The sequence below is a fragment of the Rattus norvegicus genome, chromosome 5 (genome assembly GCF_021556685.1).
Source record: "Rattus norvegicus strain SHRSP/BbbUtx chromosome 5, alternate assembly SHRSP_T2T, whole genome shotgun sequence".
Lineage (NCBI taxonomy): Eukaryota > Metazoa > Chordata > Mammalia > Rodentia > Muridae > Rattus > Rattus norvegicus.
The window spans coordinates 50,665,153-50,687,133 of record NC_141538.1 but is presented as its reverse complement, the minus strand read 5'-3'; the positions used below and the strand labels follow the sequence as shown (position 1 = coordinate 50,687,133).

Below are 21,981 nucleotides of genomic sequence, written 5' to 3'. Positions count from 1 at the left end.
TCAAGTTCCAATCAAAGAATACAGACTCATAATTATGAATTTTAATTTTTTTTCTGAGTGTCACCTTGTTGGCCACAAGGGTTTTGCAAATATGATTGTGACTTTAAAATGGAGAGGGTATTATGGCTTACGGAGCTATAAATGAAATTTCATATATCAAAGAAGATGAAGGATGAAGGAATTTTACAGCCAGCCAGTAAGAGGAGCATCAACTTTTACTGACTTATGCAGATCTGTCTGTGAGATTTGAGGACATGAAAGAATGGGACAGACTATAGTCTAATGCTGTAGGCAACCTGACTTCAGTTTTAGTGTACTTTTATTTGTGAATGTGACAAAGGAAACAATGGTCCAACAAGGTTGTTTGAGATCAGAAAAACTGGATCAGAAAAACGTGTAAACCGACATTCATAAGCACATACTAAGTATTAACAGAGAAGCCTTCTCCCCGGACTTTCTCAGGACAGACGAATTTAAACACAATTGCCTGGCACGAACTGAAGTCTATATTTGGGAAAGCATGAAAGCAAGGCATAAGGCCACATCCAGATTCAGGGTAACTGGGGATGTACTCAGTACAGCCTTTCAGTGAGTGGTTTCTGTAGCTATGCTCTGACATCCCATAAGTATCAAACATGACTTATGAATTGAATGTAATTTTGTCTGAAAGAAATGCAGGGATGGAAATGGAGAAGAGCCTGAGGAAAAGAAGGTTCAGCAAGAGACCCAAAGTGGGATCCAGCTCAAGAGGAGGCCCCAAGACTTGACACCATTACTGAAGCTGTGGGGCATTCACAAAAAGGGACCTATCACGACTGCCCTCTGAAAGACCGAACAAGCAGCTGAAGGACTCAGATGCAGATATGTGCACCCAACCAATGAACAGAAGATGCTGACCCCTCTGGTTGAATTAGGGAAAAGCTGGAGGAAACTGAGGAGGGCAATGCTGTAGGAGGACCAGTAGTCTCAACCTGGCCCCCTGAGATCTCTCAGACACTGCCACACAAACCAGGCAGCATACACCAGCTGATATGAGGCTTCCAACACATATATAGCAGAGGAATCCTGGGGCTGGGTTCAGTCAGAGAATATGCACCTAACCCTCAAGAGACTGGAGGCTCCAGGAAGTTTAGAAGTCTATTGGGGTGGGTGGGGTAGGGACATCGTTTTGGAGACAGAAAGGGTATGGAGGGGAGTGCTGGGGGGAGGGATGCGGGGTGGATGGAACCCTCTGGGGGTAGACAGGGAGGGGAATAAAATCTGAAGTAAATAAATAAATAAATAAATAAATAAATAAATAAATAAATGTATGTTTGTCATAGGAAGAATGAAATCACTTCCAAGAACAATCCAGGGAACAAAATGCACCTGAGGTAAAAGACCCTTTCTCTGCCATTTTTTTTTCTGTATTCTTTCTCACAGTTTTCCAAGGCATTGTTCACCATGACCTTGTCACAACACAGAAGAAGGCAAGGTGGTCATAGAAGTAGAGAGTGTATGGGGCTCTAAGGGTGTAAGCAGAAACCAAGGGATTGAAAACCCCAAGAGAAAGTGTAGGCAATAGAAAACAGTTTCCCTGCCAGGGCCTCCAATGCAGGTGAAGTCTTACCAGCACCTTGATCTTAGCACAGCCACGGAAACTCAGACCTGTAGCATCTGAGGATAGCAGAAGCTAAATTCATGTTGCTTTAAACATCCAGATTGCAGTAACTTGTAGGTCAACCACGAAAGGCTAAAGCTAAGTCACTGATGTACAAAGACAAAGGTAGAGCGTGTATCTCTGCCACTCTTATTGGTGGAACGATAACAAGTAAACCTTTATTGATTACTAGTTTTACAACATGATCAAGGTAGTTAAGAAAGATTGCTCTATCTCCTGAATCACTGTTTATGCTTGCCTTCTAAGGGTTTTTCCTTTCTGGGCAAACTTACCTCCCAGGCTGTTCATTTTTGACTAAGGGATTAACACATTTCCAAACGTGTGTCTTCAAGATGCCATTTTAATGCTGGAACATCTAAGTGCTGACCTTGGATCTGACCACAACACTCCCATGCACCACACCTCTAGGTTTAGAAAGCTATTTAGAATTCATATTATTTATGCTCTGAGACGTCGCTTTTATCATGGAAGAAGTTTAGCTCCAAGCAACATTCAATTACTTGACTAGAGAAAAGTTTCAACAATTATGCCAGTAGTGGGCTCTGCTTCCTTTGATTTGAAAAGATCTTCTCGGGAAACCATTGTGAGAAAACATAGTTTCCACTTCATACATCAGGCTTCTAAAGGCCTTTGATCTTCGGAAAGGTATCCGTGGTCTAAATAACTGCTGCATTCTTAGAGAAATAAGTGAAATCTGGATTTAAAATAATTGACACCTAAGGGAAAACTTATTAAATGCAATCTTTATTCACATATAAAAGATTTTTTTAGATCAAACATTAAAGATGAATAAATCCTTTATTCTGTATTCAAAATTAGTTATATCTACTGACCATTAAATAAGGAAGGAACTCGATAAAAACAATATGAGAGGAGGCAGTCTGTCAAGCTTAGCTGCATTTAAAACATCCGCTTTCCAATTTAGTTCAAAGTAGAAAATAAAGGGAACGGAGCCAGATGGTGCACACACAGCCGCGGCGTAGAGTGACAAAGTTAGCTAGCATGTTTTTATACCTTTTAACATAGCGCCATTTTTCACCATTGTTCTAGATGGGCCAATCTCTGAAAATCCATCATTTGTATTCTGGGCTCACAGATTCTTAGATGAGTTTATCTTACAGGATATTTCTCACTTCTTAGAACATTTTGTTTCTCACAAATGCATTTACTTTGGTCCGATTTTATTATCTCATTGTAACTTAAGTTGAAGAAGGAAACTGGTCTTGAGTCCAACAAATTTTTCTCCTGGATCTCATTTCAGTTAGTAAAAGTCAGACGACTAAAGATTGACCCGTTCCATGACTTCTTAGTGCAGTGGCTTGTGCTTTGAGAGACACCTAAGAGAAGCACAAGTTCTTTTAAGGAGTTGGAATTAAAATGGCATACATGTAACAATGAATTTGAGAAATGGACTTTGGAACGGAGAGGAGAGATTTGTCGTGCCTCTCTGTTCTGGAAGACAAGGGTACCCACTCAGTGGTTTCACACTGTCCCTTCTAAGGATTATGCTTCCCTGTGAATATGCAACAATTTTATATGGTCCTAGCTACTTTTAAATAAAGTTTTATTGTTTCTAGTATTTATAAAGCACTTGTCCAGTGGTTGTGAATCGTCAGTAAAAGGATGAGTAAAATTTTATCTTGTGTATTGGCCTTCTTCCAAACAACGATCACAAAGTTTATATTTTTATGTATAAATATCTATGGTTTCCATAACAGAGCATATTAATTTCATATGCATTCCTTAATGAAGACACAGCATTCAAATTTTTAACACAAAACTATGCACTCATAAGACAGAAGATCTGCTTCTTATCACCTTGAATTTTATGTGATAGTGGTTTCTTAGAGGAGAACCAAATGAAGTGGTAAAGGGGTGAACTGATAGAATTAAAGAACACGATTTAAATATCAGTGCTCACAAGAGAAGACTACAATTCAGTTCTTCCAGCAAAACATTTAAAATCTTTTTAAAATTAAAGATAGATTATATTCTCATACAATCCCCTCCTTCTAATCACCCCAGTTCTTTTCCAACCCCACTCCCTTCTGTATCCACTCCCTTTCTGTCTCTCATTCAAGAAGAACAGCCTTCTAAGGGATAGCAACCAAACCTGACAACATAAAATATAATATGTTGAAGCAAACACTATCAACTCAAAGTTGAACAAGGAAACTCAGCAGGAGTAAAAGAATCATTAAGAGCAGGTAAAATATTCAGAGACCCACCCATTCGCGTAGTCAGGAGTCCTGTAAAATATGAAGCTAATAGCTATAATAAATACACTAAAGACCTTGTGCAAACCAATGTAGGTTCTGCGCTTGCTGCTTCAGTCTCTGTGAGCTTGCGTGTGCCTTGCTTACCTGACTCATAGGTGTCCTCCACCACTTCTGTCTCTTACAATCTCTCTGATTCCTTTTCATGGGAGTCCCTGAGCTCTGAGGGCAGGGATTTGATGCAAATTTTCAGTTTTAGACTCGCTCCACATAATATCTGTTTCCGTGTCTCCACGTTTGTTTCCACCTACTGCAGGAGGAAGGCTCTGTGATACGATTGGATTAGCCCCCTATCTATGAATATAGCAGAATATCATTAGAAGTTATTTTATTGATATTTTTTCTATGAGTGGATGGGGTTTGATTTGACTCCATAACTCTGGGCTATCTAATCTCTGATTCTTGCTCACATAAGCAGTGTCAGGTATGAGTTCTGTCTTGTTGGAGTGGGCCTGAAGTCAAGTAAAACATTGGTTGGCTGTTACCAATTCTGTGCTGTCATTGCCCTGGCATACTTTACAGGCAGGAGTACAGATTATAAGCCGAAAGTTTTGTGGCTGGGTTGGTGGCCTTTTTCCCCTCTGGGGAGCCAGTACAGTACCTATCTACACAAAAGGAATAAGGACATAGGGGTAAGGGTTCTATGTAGGCACCAGCTTAACTTCTTCAAGTTCAATGAGTTGTTGGGATGTTTTCTTTGGCAATAGGGACATGTTTTCAATTTATAAAGTCTTCCTTTGTCTTAGCAACAGCCTGGGTTGTTTGAAGATTTCAGCGAAACTCACTGGCCAACAACTTAATTGAATGTAACCCAGTTCTGCCACAGGAAGCCTTGCTTACAAGAGAAGGTCAGCTGAGACTTCATATCACCCATTATTGGGAAACCTCATTATGATTACATTCATAGACTACAGGAATTTTCCACTATACTATGTTTCCACCCCACCACATCCCTCTCTCAATTCCAGCCAACACCCTGCACCTGATCCTTCCAGCCCCTATCCCTACACTCCGTAGTCTATTAATACAATCTATTCTATTTCGCCTTCCCAAGCAGATCCATGTATCCCCCCAAGATCCTTTCTTTTTATTTAACCTCTTTGGGTTTAAGGATTGTAGCTTAGCCACCATTTAGTCAATTGCTAAAATAAGAGTATACCTACTGTATTTATCTTTCTGGGTCTGAGTTACCTAACTCGGTGATTTTTTTCTCTAGTTATATCCATTTCTTCTTATGCAAAACTTTTAAAACTATCCTTTGTTTAACTATGTTTTAAACAAAAGGATTTCAGTGCTTCTGTTTCTTTAAATCATAGCCTAAGAATTTTAAATGTTGCTGTTGTCTTTAGAGGAGAGTGAGAATATAGGAAATGCTTCCATAGTAGCTGATAAGCCTATAGATACTCACTTTAAGAAACTGATGAGTGTCAAAATGGGGAAATGTAAAAATAATGAAAATGGGTTATAAATTCTAACAAACTCTAAGTTCAAATGGGTGAAATAATAAGCTAGTTTTCCAAAGGACAGCTCTAAAATATTTAGTAGAGGTCAGGAAGAAAACATGCCTTGTAATCATCATCTCCATCACCTGCATCCTGTGTGTGATATGCTCTGGATCCTAAGGGCTTCTGGAACCTGGATGTCTAAGGGCTTCTCTCTTAAACTGTAGAAAGAAAAGGGTGTGAGTTTATTGGAAATGGTCCCCTTCCCTAATCTCAAAACTGAAGCATCTTTGGAAATTAGACTGTCCAAGTAAATTTTTTGCTGTGACTAAACCCATATTTTGATCGTTGGAATGTGCAGCATTTATTTTTGGTACCATGAGGTTATATGTTTTCATCTTTTTCTCCCAAAGTTACACAGTTCCTGACCCTTTACTAAGCCCTTGGTAGTATGATTTAAGAGATCAAACACAAAGCCTGTGAAAGACGTGTGTTGCAACTATTGTTTTTCAGGTTCAGATTGCCCAAAGTGTGGCTGTAAAGCTCAGTAGTCTTGTTCCCTGCAATGGTAACTAAGTGACTTTTTTTTTTTTTGGTTCTTTTTTTCGGAGCTGGGGACCGAACCCAGGGCCTTGCGCTTCCTAGGTAAGCGCTCTAACCGCTGAGCTAAATCCCCAGCCCCACTAAGTGACTTTTTAACTTTTGTTTACCTGTTCCTATAGAATCTGAGGAATGAATGTAGAAAGCAGAGAACGATTCTGAATTTCCCCCAGGCTGGGCATGACTTTCTACTGAATTAATGTAATTGTAAAGGAGGAAAATTCAATGGCCTACATAGAAAAAGGAAAGTTTTCTTACACTCACTTTAGAGAATTTTTCAAGCCAATGTCATTTTAAGAGTAAAGAATAATTGAGCTATTTAATGCTACCATTCCCACACCACTAATGATAGATACTTCAAAAATACATGTTCAGACACAGGAAATTACTGTGTCATCTGGTCAAGGAACAGTGTGTCCAGTTATTGTGATATGGAAGAGTACCGTGTTGTCAACATCACAGGGTGCATACAAGGTAAAAGCTCACTTCAAATTGAGAGTTATAGAAGATTTGAGCATGAGTAGGGTCTTGATACATGTTTCATTCAGTTCCCCAATGACCTCAGAATTCTTACAAAGTGTAAATAATTTGTGATGTTACTTGAGTTTCTTCTACTGGACACAGTCCTTACTAGAATGCAGAATTCCAATTTCTCTTGGCTTCACAAATTATTCTTTATATTAGTCACCATTCTGTTGCTGTGATAAAATACTATTATGGAACTTATAGGAAAAAATTGGTGTTGTTGTTGTTGTTGTTGTTGTGGTGGTGGTGGTGGTGGTGGTGGTGGTGGTGGTGGTGGTGGTGGTGGTTGTGTTCTTGCAGAGAGATGAGTCCACCATAGCAGGGAAGTAGCATAGCAAGCAATAAGCTGGACATCCTGTGTGGGAAGATGAGTTCTAATTCCCTCAGTGGCAAATACAAAGCTCAATGAGCAAAATGCAAGTAGGGTGACGTTAAGTTCTCAATGCAGTCCTCCAGCCTCAAGCTTCCCCAAGCAAGGCTGAATATCCTATACCGCTTATACTGTGCTGCCTTTTTGGGGGCCAGGTGATCAAATACCAGAAAATAGATGAATTTTCCTCATTGAAACCACCACAGTCTTTTTTAGTTTGTGAGCAGTATTTGGTCTTCACTGACTATGGTGAGTTTTAGTAGTGCTGATTACATTTTGTGAGACTGTTGACATTGTGTTTTCTTAATCATTTTTTAATGTGATTGCAGGTATGCTTTGGGAATAATTCTCCTTCCCAGACAACTTGCACTTAACTGTGTTCAAGCATATTCCACAATGTTAATGTCGATTTAAGCTTGAGTTAAGATCTGCTATGTTTTCAAACTTCAGTTACTATTCTCCTCCTTTTTAATTAATAAATATTTCCATGGAGATATTGTCCTAAGGATCTTATCTATGTTACTGGTTATTCTAGTCTTCTGATGACAACTTTTTCTACCCTTACTACATAACAAAACCATTTTGATTTCCAGTATTTGAAAATTATGATTTCTCTCTAATAGCCAAAGACTTGTTTCTAGTGAACATTCTTATGTTCACTAGAACTAGCAGGTTCTAAGTTTCTAGCACTAGCAGGTACTAAGTTTATTGCCAGAATTGCTCCTCTATTCCTCCTAGAGGAACTTCTAGTAAATATGACAAAAAGATTTCCACACAGAGATGTCATGTTTGCCTAAAAGAAACCAGTGACAGTATATTCTCAAAGTAAAACAGATTAGACATTTTTTCTGTTCTATTACCTTCATCCTTCATTTAAAATTTTTATTCATTTGTGATGTTGATAGGCTTAGGGTCCATTGGGCTTTCCTTCCTAATTCTTAGTTGATATTTCCCACCCTCAAATAAGAAAATATGTATAAACTCAGGACTTACCTTGAAATTACATTGACTTTCTTTATAGTGGTTTCAGTAGGAAGGGCTCCCAGTTAAGGTTGCTTGCTTAGCCATAGGGAATGCTCCGTTTGGAAGGTGTGGCCTCGTTGGAATAGGAATGGTAGGAATGGTCTTGTTGGAGAAAGTATGGGGGGAGTCTTTGAGTTCTTCTAGTCTAAAGATACGTCTAGTACTGCTCACAGTTGCTTTTGCTGCCTACTGACTAAGAGGTAGAACTCTCAGCTCCCCCTCCAGCACCATATCTCCCTGTGTGCTGCCATGCTTCTTGCCATGATGATGAGTAAGCCTCTGAAACTATAAGCCAGCCCCAATTAGAGATCTTACTTAATAAGAATTGCCATGGCCATGCTGCCTTTTCACAACAATAGAAACTCTGAGATACTCTTTTGAGTCTTCCATTTTATGTTGATATGCTGGGCGTCACTACTGATCAGTTACTCTGAGTTCATTGGGATAGTTTTCTGCTTCCATAATTAAAAGGCTCTAACTACGTATTTTCTTTTTTTTTTCTTATAAGGGCAACATTTAATTGGTGCTGAATAACAGGTTCAGAGGTTCAGACCATTATAATCAAGGTGGGAACATGGCAGCATCCAGGCAGGCATGGTGTAGGCAGAGCTGAGAGTCCTACATCTTCATGTGAAAGGTGCTAGGAGAACACTGGCTTCCAGGTAGATAGGATAAGGGTTTTATTTTTTTTTTTTTATTAACTTGAGTATTTCTTATATACATTTCGAGTGTTATTCCCTTTCCCGGTTTCCGGGAAAACATCCCCCTCCCCCCTCCCCTTCCTTATGGGTGTTCCCCTCCCAACCCTCCCCCCATTGCCGCCCTCCCCCCATAGACTAGTTCACTGGGGGTTCAGTCGCAGGACCCAGGGCTTCCCCTTCCACTGGTGCTCTTACTAGGATATTCATTGCTACCTATGGGGTCAGAGTCCAGGGTCAGTCCATGTATAGTCTTTAGGTAGTGGCTTAGTCTCTGGAAGCTCTGGTTGCTTGGCATTGTTGTACATATGGTGTCTCGAGCCCCTTCAAGCTCTTCCAGTTCTTTCTCTGATTCCTTCAATAGGGGACCTATTCTCAGTTCAGTGGTTTGCTGCTGGCATTCGCCTCTGTATTTGCTGTATTCTGGCTGTGTCTCTCAGGAGCGATCTACATCCGGCTCCTGTCGGTCTGCACTTCTTTGCTTCATCCATCTTGTCTAGTTGGGTGGCTGTATATGTATGGGCCACATGTGGGGCAGGCTCTGAATGGGTGTTCCTTCAGTCTCTGTTTTAATCTTTGCCTCTCCCTTCCCTGCCAAGGGTATTCTTTTTCCTCATTTAAAGAAGGAGTGAAGCATTCACATTTTGATCATCCGTCTTGAGTTTCCTTTGTTCTAGGGATCTAGGGTAATTCAAGCATTTGGGCTAATAGCCACTTATCAATGAGTGCATACCATGTATGTCTTTCTGTGATTGGGTTAGCTCACTCAGGATGATATTTTCCAGTTCCAACCATTTGCCTACGAATTTCATAAACTCGTTGTTTTTGATAGCTGAGTAATATTCCATTGTGTAGATGTACCACATTTTCTGTATCCATTCCTCTGTTGAAGGGCATCTGGGTTCTTTCCATTTTCTGGCTATTATAAATAAGGCTGCGATGAACATAGTGGAGCACGTGTCTCTTTTATATGTTGAGGCATCTTTTGGGTATATGCCCAAGAGAGGTATAGCTGGATCCTCAGGCAGTTCAATGTCCAATTTTCTGAGGAACCTCCAGACTGATTTCCAGAATGGTTTTACCAGTCTGCAACCCCACCAACAATGGAGGAGTGTTCCTCTTTCTCCACATCCTCGCCAGCATCTGCTGTCACCTGAGTTTTTGATCTTAGCCAATCGCACAGGTGTGAGGTGAAATCTCAGGGTTGTTTTGATTTGCATTTCCCGTATGACTAAAGATGTTGAACATTTCTTAAGGTGTTTCTCAGCCATTCGGCATTCCTCAGCTGTGAATTCTTTGTTTAGCTCTGAACCCCATTTTTTAATAGGGTTATTTGTTTCCCTGCGGTCTAACTTCTTGAGTTCTTTGTATATTTTTGATATAAGGCCTCTATCTGTTGTAGGATTGGTAAAGATCTTTTCCCAATCTGTTGGTTGCCGTTTTGTCCTAACCACAGTGTCCTTTGCCTTACAGAAGCTTTGCAGTTTTATGAGATCCCATTTGTCGATTCTTGATCTTAGAGCATAAGCCATTGGTGTTTTGTTCAGGAAATTTTTTCCAGTGCCCATGTGTTCCAGATGCTTCCCTAGTTTTTCTTCTATTAGTTTGAGTGTGTCTGGTTTGATGTGGAGGTCCTTGATCCACTTGGACTTAAGCTTTGTACAGGGTGATAAGCATGGATCGATCTGCATTCTTCTACATGTTGCCCTCCAGTTGAACCAGCACTATTTGCTGAAAATGTTATCTTTTTTCCATTGGATGGTTTTGGCTCCTTTGTCAAAAATCAAGTGACCATAGGTGTGTGGGTTCATTTCTGGGTCTTCAATTCTATTCCATTGGTCTATCTGTCTGTCTCTGTACCAATACCATGCAGTTTTTATCACTATTGCTCTGTAATACTGCTTGAGTTCAGGGATAGTGATTCCCCCTGAAGTCCTTTTATTGTTGAAGATAGCTTTAGCTATCCTGGGTTTTTTGTTATTCCAGATGAATTTGCAAATTGTTCTGTCTAACTCTTTGAAGAATTGGATTGGTATTTTGATGGGGATTGCATTGAATCTGTAGATTGCTTTTGGTAAAATGGCCATTTTTACTATATTAATCCTGCCAATCCATGAGCATGGGAGATCTTTCCATCTTCTGAGGTCTTCTTCAATTTCTTTCCTCAGTGTCTTGAAGTTCTTATTGTACAGATCTTTTACTTGCTTGGTTAAAGTCACACCGAGGTACTTTATATTATTTGGGTCTATTATGAAGGGTGTCGTTTCCCTAATTTCTTTCTCGGCTTGTTTCTCTTTTGTATAGAGGAAGGCAACTGATTTATTTGAGTTAATTTTATACCCAGCCACTTTGCTGAAGTTGTTTATCAGCTTTAGTAGTTCTCTGGTGGAACTTTTGGGATCACTTAAATATACTATCATGTCATCTGCAAATAGTGATATTTTGACCTCTTCTTTTCCAATCTGTATCCCTTTGATCTCCTTTTGTTGTCTGATTGCTCTGGCTAGAACTTCAAGAACTATATTGAATAAGTAGGGAGAGAGTGGGCAGCCTTGTCTAGTCCCTGATTTTAGTGGGATTGGTTCAAGTTTCTCTCTATTTAGTTTAATGTTAGCAACTGGTTTGCTGTATATGGCTTTTACTATGTTTAGGTATGGGCCTTGAATTCCTATTCTTTCCAGGACTTTTATCATGAAGGGGTGTTGAATTTTGTCAAATGTTTTCTCAGCATCTAATGAAATGATCATGTGGCTCTGTTCTTTCAGTTTGTTTATATACTGGATCACGTTGATGGTTTTCCGTATATTAAACCATCCCTGCATGCCTGGGATGAAGCCTACTTGATCATGGTGGATGATTGTTTTGATGTGCTCTTGAATTCGGTTTGCCAGAATTTTATTGAGTATTTTTGCGTCGATATTCATAAGGGAAATTGGTCTGAAGTTCTCCTTCTTTGTTGTGTCTTTGTGTGGTTTAGGTATAAGAGTAATTGTGGCTTCGTAGAAGGAATTCGGTAGGGCTCCATCTGTTTCAATTTTGTGGAATAGTTTGGATAATATTGGTATGAGGTCTTCTATGAAGGTTTGATAGAATTCTGCACTAAACCCGTCTGGACCTGGGCTCTTTTTGGTTGGGAGACCTTTAATGACTGCTTCTATTTCCTTAGGAGTTATGGGGTTGTTTAACTGGTTTATCTGTTCCTGATTTAACTTCGATACCTGGTATCTGTCTAGGAAATTGTCCATTTCCTGAAGATTTTCAAATTTTGTTGAATATATGTTTTTATAGTAAGATCTGATGATTTTTTGAATTTCCTCCGAATCTGTAGTTATGTCTCCCTTTTCATTTCTGATTTTGTTAATTTGGACGCACTCTCTGTGTCCTGTCGTTAGTCTGGCTAAGGGTTTATCTATCTTGTTGATTTTCTCAAAGAACCAACTTTTGGTTCTGTTGATTCTTTCTATTGTCCTTTTTGTTTCTACTTGGCTGATTACAGCTCTGAGTTTGATTATTTCCTGCCTTCTACTCCTCCTGGGTGTATTTGCTTCCTTTTGTTCTAGAGCTTTTAGGTGTGCTGTCAAGCTGCTGACATAAGCTCTTTCCTGTTTTTTCTGCAGGCACTCAGCGCTATGAGTTTTCCTCTTAGCACAGCTTTCATTGTGTCCCATAAGTTTGAGTATGTTGTATCTTCATTTTCATTAAATTCTAAAAAGTTTTTAATTTCTTTCTTTATTTCTTCCTTGACCAGGTTATCATTGAGTAGAGCATTGTTCAATTTCCACGTACATGTGGGCATTCTTCGCTTATTGTTATTGAAGACCAGTTTTAGGCTGTGGTGGTCCGATAGCACGCATGGGATTATTTCTATCTTTCTGTACCTGTTGAGGCCCGTTTTTTGACCAATTATATGGTCAATTTTGGAGAAAGTACCATGAGGAGCTGAGAAGAAAGTATATCCTTTTGCTTTAGGATAGAATGTTCTATAAATATCCGTTAAGTCCATTTGGCTCATGACTTCTCTTAGTCTGTCGACATCACTGTTTAATTTCTGTTTCCATTATCTGTCCATTGATGAGAGTGGGGTGTTGAAATCTCCCACTATTATTGTGTGAGGTGCAATGTGTGTTTTGAGCTTTAGTAAGGTTTCTTTTACGTATGTAGGTGCCCTTGTATTTGGGGCATAGATATTTAGGATTGAGAGTTCATCTTGGTGGATTTTTCCTTTGATGAATATGAAGTGTCCTTCCTTATCTTTTTTGATGACTTTTAATTGAAAATTGATTTTATTTGATATTAGAATGGCTACTCCAGCTTGCTTCTTCTGACCATTTGCTTGGAAAGTTGTTTTGCAGCCTTTCACTCTGAGGTAGTGTCTGTCTTTGTCTCTGAGGTGTGTTTCCTGTAGGCAGCAGAATGCAGGGTCCTCGTTGCGTATCCAGTTTGTTAATCTATGTCTTTTTATTGGGGAGTTGAGGCCATTGATATTGAGAGATATTAAGGAATAGTGATTATTGCTTCCCGTTATATTCATATTTGGATGTGATGTTATGTTTGTGTGCTTTCATTCTCTTTGTTTTGTTGCCAAGACGATTAGTTTCTTGCTTCTTCTAGGGTATAGCTTGCCTCCTTATGTTGGGCTTTACCATTTATTATCCTTTTTAGTGCTGGATTTGTAGAAACATATTGTGTAAATTTGGTTTTGTCATGGAATATCTTGGTCTCTCCATCAATGTTAATTGAGAGTTTTGCAGGATACAGTAACCTGGGCTGGCATTTGTGTTCTCTTAGGGTCTGTATGACATCAGTCCAGGATCTTCTGGCCTTCATTGTTTCTGGCGAGAAGTCTGGTATGATTCTGATAGGTCTCCCTTTATATGTTACTTGACCTTTTTCCCTTACTGCTTTTAATATTCTTTCTTTATTTTGTGTGTTTGGTGTTTTGACAATTATGTGACGGGAGGTGTTTCTTTTCTGGTCCAATCTATTTGGAGTTCTGTAGGCTTCTTGTATGTCTATGGGTATCTCTTTTTTTAGGTTAGGGAAGTTTTCTTCTATGATTTTGTTGAAGATATTTACTGGTCCTTTGAGCTGGGAGTCTTCACTCTCTTCTATACCTATTATCCTTAGGTTTGATCTTCTCATTGAGTCCTGGATTTCCTGTATGTTTTGGACCAGTAGCTTTTTCCGCTTTACATTATCTTTGACAGTTGAGTCAATGATTTCTATGGAATCTTCTGCTCCTGAGATTCTCTCTTCCATCTCTTGTATTCTGTTGATGAAGCTTGTATCTACAGCTCCTTGTCTCTTCTTTTGGTTTTCTATATCCAGGGTTGTTTCCATGTGTTCTTTCTTGATTGCTTCTATTTCCATTTTTAATTCCTTCAACTGTTTGATTGTGTTTTCCTCGAATTCTTTCAGGGATTTTTGCGATTCCTCTCTGTAGGCTTCTACTTGTTTATTAATGTTTTCCTGTGTTTCCCTAAGTGTATTCATGTCTTTCTTGAAGTCCTCCAGCATCATGATCAAATATGATTTTGAAACTAGATCTTGCTTTTCTGGTGTGTTTGGATATTCCATGTTTGTTTTGGTGGGAGAATTGGGCTCCGATGATGGCATGTAGTCTTGGTTTCTGTTGCTTGGGTTCCTGCGCTTGCCTCTCGCCATCAGATTATCTCTAGTGTTACTTTGTTCTGCTATTTCTGACAGTGGCTAGACTGTCCTATAAGCCTGTGTGTCAGGAGTGCTGTAGACCTGTTTTCCTGTCTTTCAGTCAGTTCTGGGGACAGAGTGTTCTTCTTTCGGGCGTGTAGTTTTTCCTCTCTACAGGTCTTCAGCTGTTCCTGTGGGCATGTGTCTTGAGTTCACCAGGCAGCTTTCTTGCAGCAGAAAATTTGGTCTTACCTGTGGTCCCGAGGCTCAGGTTCGCTCGTGGGGTGCTGCCCAGGGGCTCTCTGCAGCGGCAGCAACCAGGAAGACCTGTGCCGCCCCTTCCGGGAGCTTCAGTGCACCAGGGTTCCAGATGGTCTTTGGCTTTTTCCTCTGGCGTCCGAGATGTGTGTGCAGGGAGCAGTCTCTTCTGGTTTCCCAGGCTTGTCTGCCTCTCTGAAGGTTTAGCTCTCCCTCCCACGGGATTTGGGTGCAGAGAACTGTTTATCTGGTCTGTTTCCTTCAGGGTCCGGAGGTGTCTCTGGCAGGGGTCCTGCCGCTCCTGGGCCCTCCCCCACGGGAGCCCAGAGGCCTTATACAGTTTCCTCTTGGGCCAGGGATGTGGGCAGGGGTGAGCAGTGTTGGTGGTCTCTTCCGCTCTGCAGCCTCAGGAGTGCCCACCTGACCAGGCGGTTGGGTCTCTCTCTCACCGGGTCTGGGAGCAGAGAGCTGCTGCGGGCCAGGGAGTATTTTCTTTTTAAAAATCAGTAGCTTGTAGCTTTGCGATCATGTTTCTGAATTCTGTTCACATTTACCATACTATCTATCTTCATTATGAATGTTTTATATGCTCTAGAGTTGAATGGTTTTAGTTTTTTGCTTTTTATTTGTTTATTTTCAAGGAATTAAGGTGGACTAAAAATAATGAGCTAGTTAATTTGTGTAGGAAACTTCAACAGAACATAATATTCAGGCCAAAGTATTTCTTGCCTATTTTAGTCAGATTTTCATCAAGAATCAGGAGCAAAAAGCAGAGTATAAAGACAAAATATGGAAGGTGATGAAGAAGGGAGCATGAATTGAGTTAGAATTGTAAAAAGGCAAGCAAGAACAAGGCAATATAATATTGAGAGATGTAAGCCATTAGAGGGGACCATGCATGTTTCCTGAAGAGACAAACAACACTCAATTGATATTGGACATAAAATTTCAATGCAATTTAAAAATAAGAAAGAAAGTCTCTTACAAAGAGAGTTGAAAGCATACCTCCATAGGAAAGGGACACTGATGTTGACCTTTCAGCATACCTATATAGATCTGTGTCTGATAGACCTAGGACCGGAGGACCTGAGGACCTGAGGACCTGAGGATCAGAGGACCTGAGGACCTGAGGACCTGAGGATCAGAGGACCTGAGGACCTGAGGACCTGAGGATCAGAGGACTTGAGGACCTGAGGACCTGAGGATCAGAGGACCTGAGGACCTGAGGACCTGAGGGTTTGAAAAAATGCTGCAGACTACAGTCTAAAGCTGTAGACAAACTGACTTCAGTTTCGATATACTTTTTTACATGAATGTAACAAAGAAATCAATGATCCAAGGAAGGTTGTTTAGGTTCAGGAAAACACATAAACAAACCATATACTAAATATTAACAGAGTAGCCCTTTTCCTGATCTTCCTCAAGACGGACCAATTTAAACAAAATTACCTGGCACATATTATATTATATCTGAGAAAGCATGAAAGCAATGTAGAAGGCTATATTCATCTTCAGGATATATTGACCAGATTGGGTTCAGTGTCAGATAGTTATAATCTGACATCTAACAAGAATAAACATGTCTTATAAATTAAATGTAAATGCTTGTCACAGGATGCATGAAATCATGTCCAACAACATGAAAATAAATGTACGTGAGGAAAAATGCCCTTTACCTTTTTACCTGGAGCCTCTCTCACAGTTCTCTGATGCATTGTTCACTCTGCATAATTTTGTTGATCAGGTTCTGACACATTGAGAAAATGTTTTTGTTAAGAATGTAGGCACTTTATAGGCTTCTGTCATTAGGCTAATGGCATCCAGCTACATATTCAGTAGTTGGCAGTGCTTAATATCATTTACAGTTATCATTGCAGATGTTTAATATCATTATAGTTTTGAATTTGCAGACATGCTGAATTTAAAAGTTATGGGGTCATAAAATTTGGCAGCAAAGATCCAAGACAAACCTAAGGTTAGATAAATTTGTAGGGAGGTTCCTGAATATACTAGACCTGAATTTTTAATAATGAAGCCCAAGTTTTAATATAGACTCTGGATGTTGGGAATGCAAAGTGCATGGTCTTTCTGCTACAGAAAGTTGCAGGTACTTAGTGGAACTCATGGTATATCCAGAGTGATTTCCTACGTGGTCAAAGCATGGAAACACAGCTATGGAAGCCTGTAGGGGTTCACATTATGCCATGAAATGCCTGGATGGTGATTGTGGATCTATGGGGTTTAATATTTGTATTGGGATCCAGAGTTGTTTGGCCTTAATCTTTCCTTGCTTTACTTCTATCTTTCTTTCGTAGGAGGATGCTTACTTACCCATGGCACTGTGTGTTGGAAGTATATAATTTTCTTTTTATTTTAGAAAGGCTCACAACTAAACTTTGGCCTTCAGAAGAGACTTGGGAACTTTTGAACAATATTCTATTTTCTGTAATTATGAATTTCACATTACATATAGACTATCATCTATTTCGTGTCAGGAGAATTATGGCTTAAATTTGAAGTGTCTTCTACACAGTCCTGTTTTTTATGTTCAGTCTCTGGCTTGTAGCATTGTTTTGAAGATCTAGAAGCCTCTAGAAGGATTGGCATGGCTGAAATAGGTCCCTAGGCTTAGGCCATTTGAAACAAAACCTGCCTCTTGGTCTGGCTCTGAGCAATCTGTTTCCAGTCCACTGACAAGTAAACATGCATTTGCTATGCTATCAGTAATAGAGTCATTCCTCCCCTTCTGTGATAAACTGAAACAGTGAACCAAAATAAATCCCCTTTCCTTTTCTCAGGTAAAAGTTTGTCACAGAGACAAGGAAAATAGCTAACATGCTAGCATCAGGTGCACATTTTTGTATCTACATTCATGATGTATATCAACCTATACCCACTAATGCCTTTCCCTGTTTCTGTTATCCCCTTGTGTCATGAATAGAATTAGAAAATATTCCATCTTCATATTTCTGAAAAGTTCATACAAAATTACAAGTACTATTTGTGTATAAGATTTTGCAAACTACACAGTAATGATGTGGCACTCAGTATCTTAGGGCAGTGTTCAAGAATGTATGCTATGTACTCTTGCTCTTGCTTTCTCTTTCTTCTTTGTTCTTTCTCTCCTCATTTCCCTTGTCTCCCCTTCTCTCCATGTACTCATGGAGAGCTTCTACTCTACACCTCTACTCCTCTCCTTTACTCTTCTCTACTTTCTCTTTCTCTATCCTACTACCCTCCGAACTCCTCTCCCCATTCCCTGAATAAACTCTATTCTATACTATAAACAAAAAAAGAATGCATGGTATTTAAAATCTTTTCCATCTCTGCATGGAAATGTAGTATGGGGAAAAGTCCCTATTAATTTAAAATAAAAGTAAATACAAAGATTATCTTGAGGCATTAATGATGCATTTAAAACACCTCATAGATTGATTTTAAATATTTACGATGATTATTTGGGTGGGTTTGATATGATCACCTTAGAGGTCAGGGAAAGAAGAATGTGCCATGATATTGAAGGGCATACATATGCTCTCATATGTGATTGTGTGTGTGTGTGTGTGTGTGTGTGTGTGTGTGTGTGTGTGATACATGGGTTGTGTGAGAGCCAAATAAGGCATGTGTGGAGACCAGAACACCATGTCAGGATATTTTCCTCTGTTGATCCCCATCTGATGTTTGGAAAGACTCTCACTAAATCTAGAGTTAGATTCTTTTCCAATATTGACTGGTCATTGAATGCCTGTGATCTGTTTGCCTCTATCCTCCAGCCCTGGACTTACTGATGCGTACTCCATGTCTGGATTTTTATGTGGGTGCTCAAGTTATACATGAGAAACAGACACTTTATATACTTATTTATTTTCTCAGCGTCCTTAACAGAACTAGAGGTATCATGAATTCCTTGACTAACCAGGGAGGGGCTCTAAAGAATTTTGAGAAAATGAATATTGAGTTGGATTTAGAATGAACTACTTCATAATTACATTTTCTAAAATATCCTAGAATTTATATACTTCAAGACACTGAGAGAGTTTTTACATATTATGAGAACATCAGCATTTTGTTCAAGATCAAAAAGTCTATAATTATGCATGTTAGAAAGTATTGCTAGAGTTGAAAGGACAACCCATACTTCTATATCTTTATTAATTCCTTAAAAGGCAGATTCAAACACCAGAACTTATCTCAAGCGACAGGTCGAGCATGTTTCCTGAATGCCAAGAATATTATCATGGTAATTAGAATGGCCTGATCCTTAATATACTTTATATATCCAGAAGAGATGAGCATGGAGAAGGATCACCATGGTGGCCATTTTTACTTGTCTAACACCCAGCCTAACTCAGTTGACAGTTCCTAAGTTGGGTCAGACAGTTGGTTAGGTGTTAGAGTTGAAAAGAATTGGATCATATTATTAAACTTATATATTTTATTTAAGCTAAAATATGTGAAATATTATGGTCATATCCTTCTTAGAAATGTGGCTTCATGATATTTTTTGGTATGTTTGTTTTTTAGGGAGTGGGACTGGTGTTGGCAAAATACATTGGGTATATGTTTTCTTGGCCTTCTTCCTACACTTCAAAAGTAAAGTGGTTGTTATAAAAAACTAAAAACAATAACCTTAAGATTAGATAAGTTCATATATATCATAATTTAACATGAAGTATATATTAAACAATAATAAAAAATCACAAATTGTACCAAGAGCTGCAGTTTAGTGACAGCCTAGAGTAGAAAAGACAGGGAAGAGATGACAACATAAATTGGCACACATGTTAAAATTACCCAACTAGAATGTTAAGGCTTTTATAACAAAAATGCTTCCTAAAATCATCATGTATTCTCTTGAAACAAATAAAACATTAGAAAACCTCAGCCAAGAAATAGTTATAAAAGAGAATTTCTCCAATTTGATTCTTAAATGTCCCCCCAAGACCCATGTAGTAAAAGAATTTGTCTTCACAGTGGCACTAATGGGAGGTGGTTCGGACCTTTAAAAAGAACAGCCTACTTGGATGTCTTTAGATCACTGGAAGTGTTCCTTGCAGGGAATTGTAGGATTATAGTCATTTCTCTCTGTTTTCCCTTCCTGGCCATGTCAGGAGAGACTTTACTGTCCATGTCTTCTTGCTATAGTGTGCTCCCTCACAATGGCCTTTAAGCAGTATGGACAGGTTATTATGTAGCAGAGTCAACAAATATGTGAGTTGAAACTATCTTTTTACTTTATTATAAATTGATCATCTTATCCATTCATTTTGAAGATGGAAAGCCAGTTACTAAAAAAAGTGGATATTGTGGTATAAACAAGATGATGCTGAATAGAACTGCCTGGTCTGACCTCAGTTGGAGAAGATTTGTCTAATACCCAAGAGACTTGAGGACCCAGGGAGAGGGTAGGCCTGGGGATGGGAGAGCATCCTCTCAAAGACAGGGGGAGGAAGAATGGAATGAGGAACTGTGGGAGGGGGAGAGGGAGATGGGTAAATGCTGGATAGTAAATAATTATCATCATCATCATCATCATCATCATCATCATCATAGAATGATGAATATGAATATAGATCAAGATAATTTATGCTATCTGAGCATTCAGAAAGTAAATTAACTCAAGTTGAAACATCCAAGAGAATTGCAGCAAAACTTGGCAAATGTGTCAAAAGACATGACCAACCCTAAAATCTGTGGAAGCCATGTGAGTCTTCAAGAAGATAAATCTGAGAATTCACACTGACACATATTGTTAAGCAAATGACAAAGAAGTTAAGCAAAAAGGAGCTGAAAGCAGACTAAGAAGAGATGTAGGTTTTGGGTTTTTTTTTTTTTTTTGTTTGGTTGGTTGGGTTTTTTTTATTTTTTTTATTTTTTGGAAAACACCAGTTCATAGTAAGAGTTTTCTCACCCGACACGAGCAAGAACAGCAGAAAGCACTGAAAATATTTCAAGTATTAAAAAGAAAAAAAGAAGAAATTTGAAGTGCAAATTCTAAAATCAGCCATCCAGATGTCTTTTGAAAATGAAAGGAACAGGGAATAAGTCACCTTAGGTCTGACTTATTTCTGAGATATTTGAGGTGACAGGAAATGTGTGATTTGTTACCAGCATCCCAATCCTCATATAAAGGTTCACTGGTGTTCCATCAACAAAGTGAAATTTATAATGTAGGAAGGGAAGAATTTCCGAAAGAAGAGGAGTTTGGCACAGACTAAAAAGAACATCCTAATTGTGACTGCCCCACATTCGATTTGACACTTCACACACAAACATACTTAATATTTTAAATTACTATCATGATCATACTGTTTCTGTTCTCCAAGTCTGCTCAGATCCTTCAAAGATAGATAGATAGATAGATAGATAGATAGATAGATAGATAGATAGATAGATAGATAGAGATAGAGATAGAGATAGATAGAGAGGGAGGGAGAGAGGGAGACATCAATATCAGACTCCTGTCAACAAGCACTTCCCGGCATAAGCAACAGTGAATGGGTTTGGGGGCTACATGTGGGATGAATCCCTATGTGGGGCAGTCTCTGGATGGCCTCTCAGTCTTTGCTCCACACTTTGTCTCCATATTTCCTCCTGTGATTATTTTTGTTCCCCTTTCAAAGAAGGACTGAAGTATCTACATTTTGGTATTCCTTTTTGTTGATCTTCATATCGTCTGTGACTTGTTGCTTGGGTATTCCAAGTTTTTGGGTTAATAGCCATCTATCAGTGAGTGCATACCATGTATGTTCTTTTGTGACTGGGTTACCTCACTCAGATGATAGTTTCTAGTTTCATCCATTTGCTTAAGAATGTCATGAAGTCATTGCTTTTAATAGCTGAGTAGTACTCCATAGTGTAAATGTACCACATTTCCTGTATCCATTCTTCTGTTGAAGGACATCTGGATTGTTTCCAGCTTCTGGCTATTATAAATAAGGCTGCTATGACAACAGTGGAGCATGTGTCCTTGATATAGGTTGGAGCATTTTTTTGGGTGTATGTCCAGGAGTGGTAGAGTGGTATAGTAGGGATGGGACCTCAGGTAGTACTATGTCTAATTTTCTGAGGAACCACTAGACTTATTTCCAGAGTGGTTATACCAGCTTCTAATTCCACCAACAATGGAGGAGAGTTCCTCTTTTTTACACATCCTTGCCTGCATCTGCTGTCAGCAGAGTTTTTGATCTTAACCATTCTGACTTACCAGTCAGAATGAGGCAGAATCTTAGGGTTGATTTGCATTTTCCTAATGACTAAGGATGTGGAACATTTCTTTAGATGATTCTTGACCACTTGATATTTCTCAGTTGAGAATTCCTTGTTCTTGATTAAAGGTGTTCATTTCCCCTTCTCTGGGATTTTGTCAAATTTGAACTGATGCATGGTGTCAGGTATGTATTGGTCTGGTTGTGTCTGGAAGATGCCCTCTCCTTAGTGTAATACACCTTCAAGGGAGAGAGTAGATGAAAATAACACG

At 39.2% G+C, this 21,981-nt stretch overlaps 1 long non-coding RNA gene across 1 annotated transcript in view; it reads left to right on the top strand.

Annotated features, from left to right (window-relative positions):
• LOC134478954 (uncharacterized) overlaps window positions 1-16,162 on the top strand; it is a 74,731-nt gene extending 58,569 nt beyond the window's left edge. The window contains exon 4 of the long non-coding RNA XR_015621411.1: window positions 15,571-16,162. This is a non-coding gene — a long non-coding RNA (uncharacterized LOC134478954). The remainder of the gene's footprint in view (window positions 1-15,570) is intronic.
• The last annotated feature ends 5,819 nt before the right edge of the window (window positions 16,163-21,981 follow it).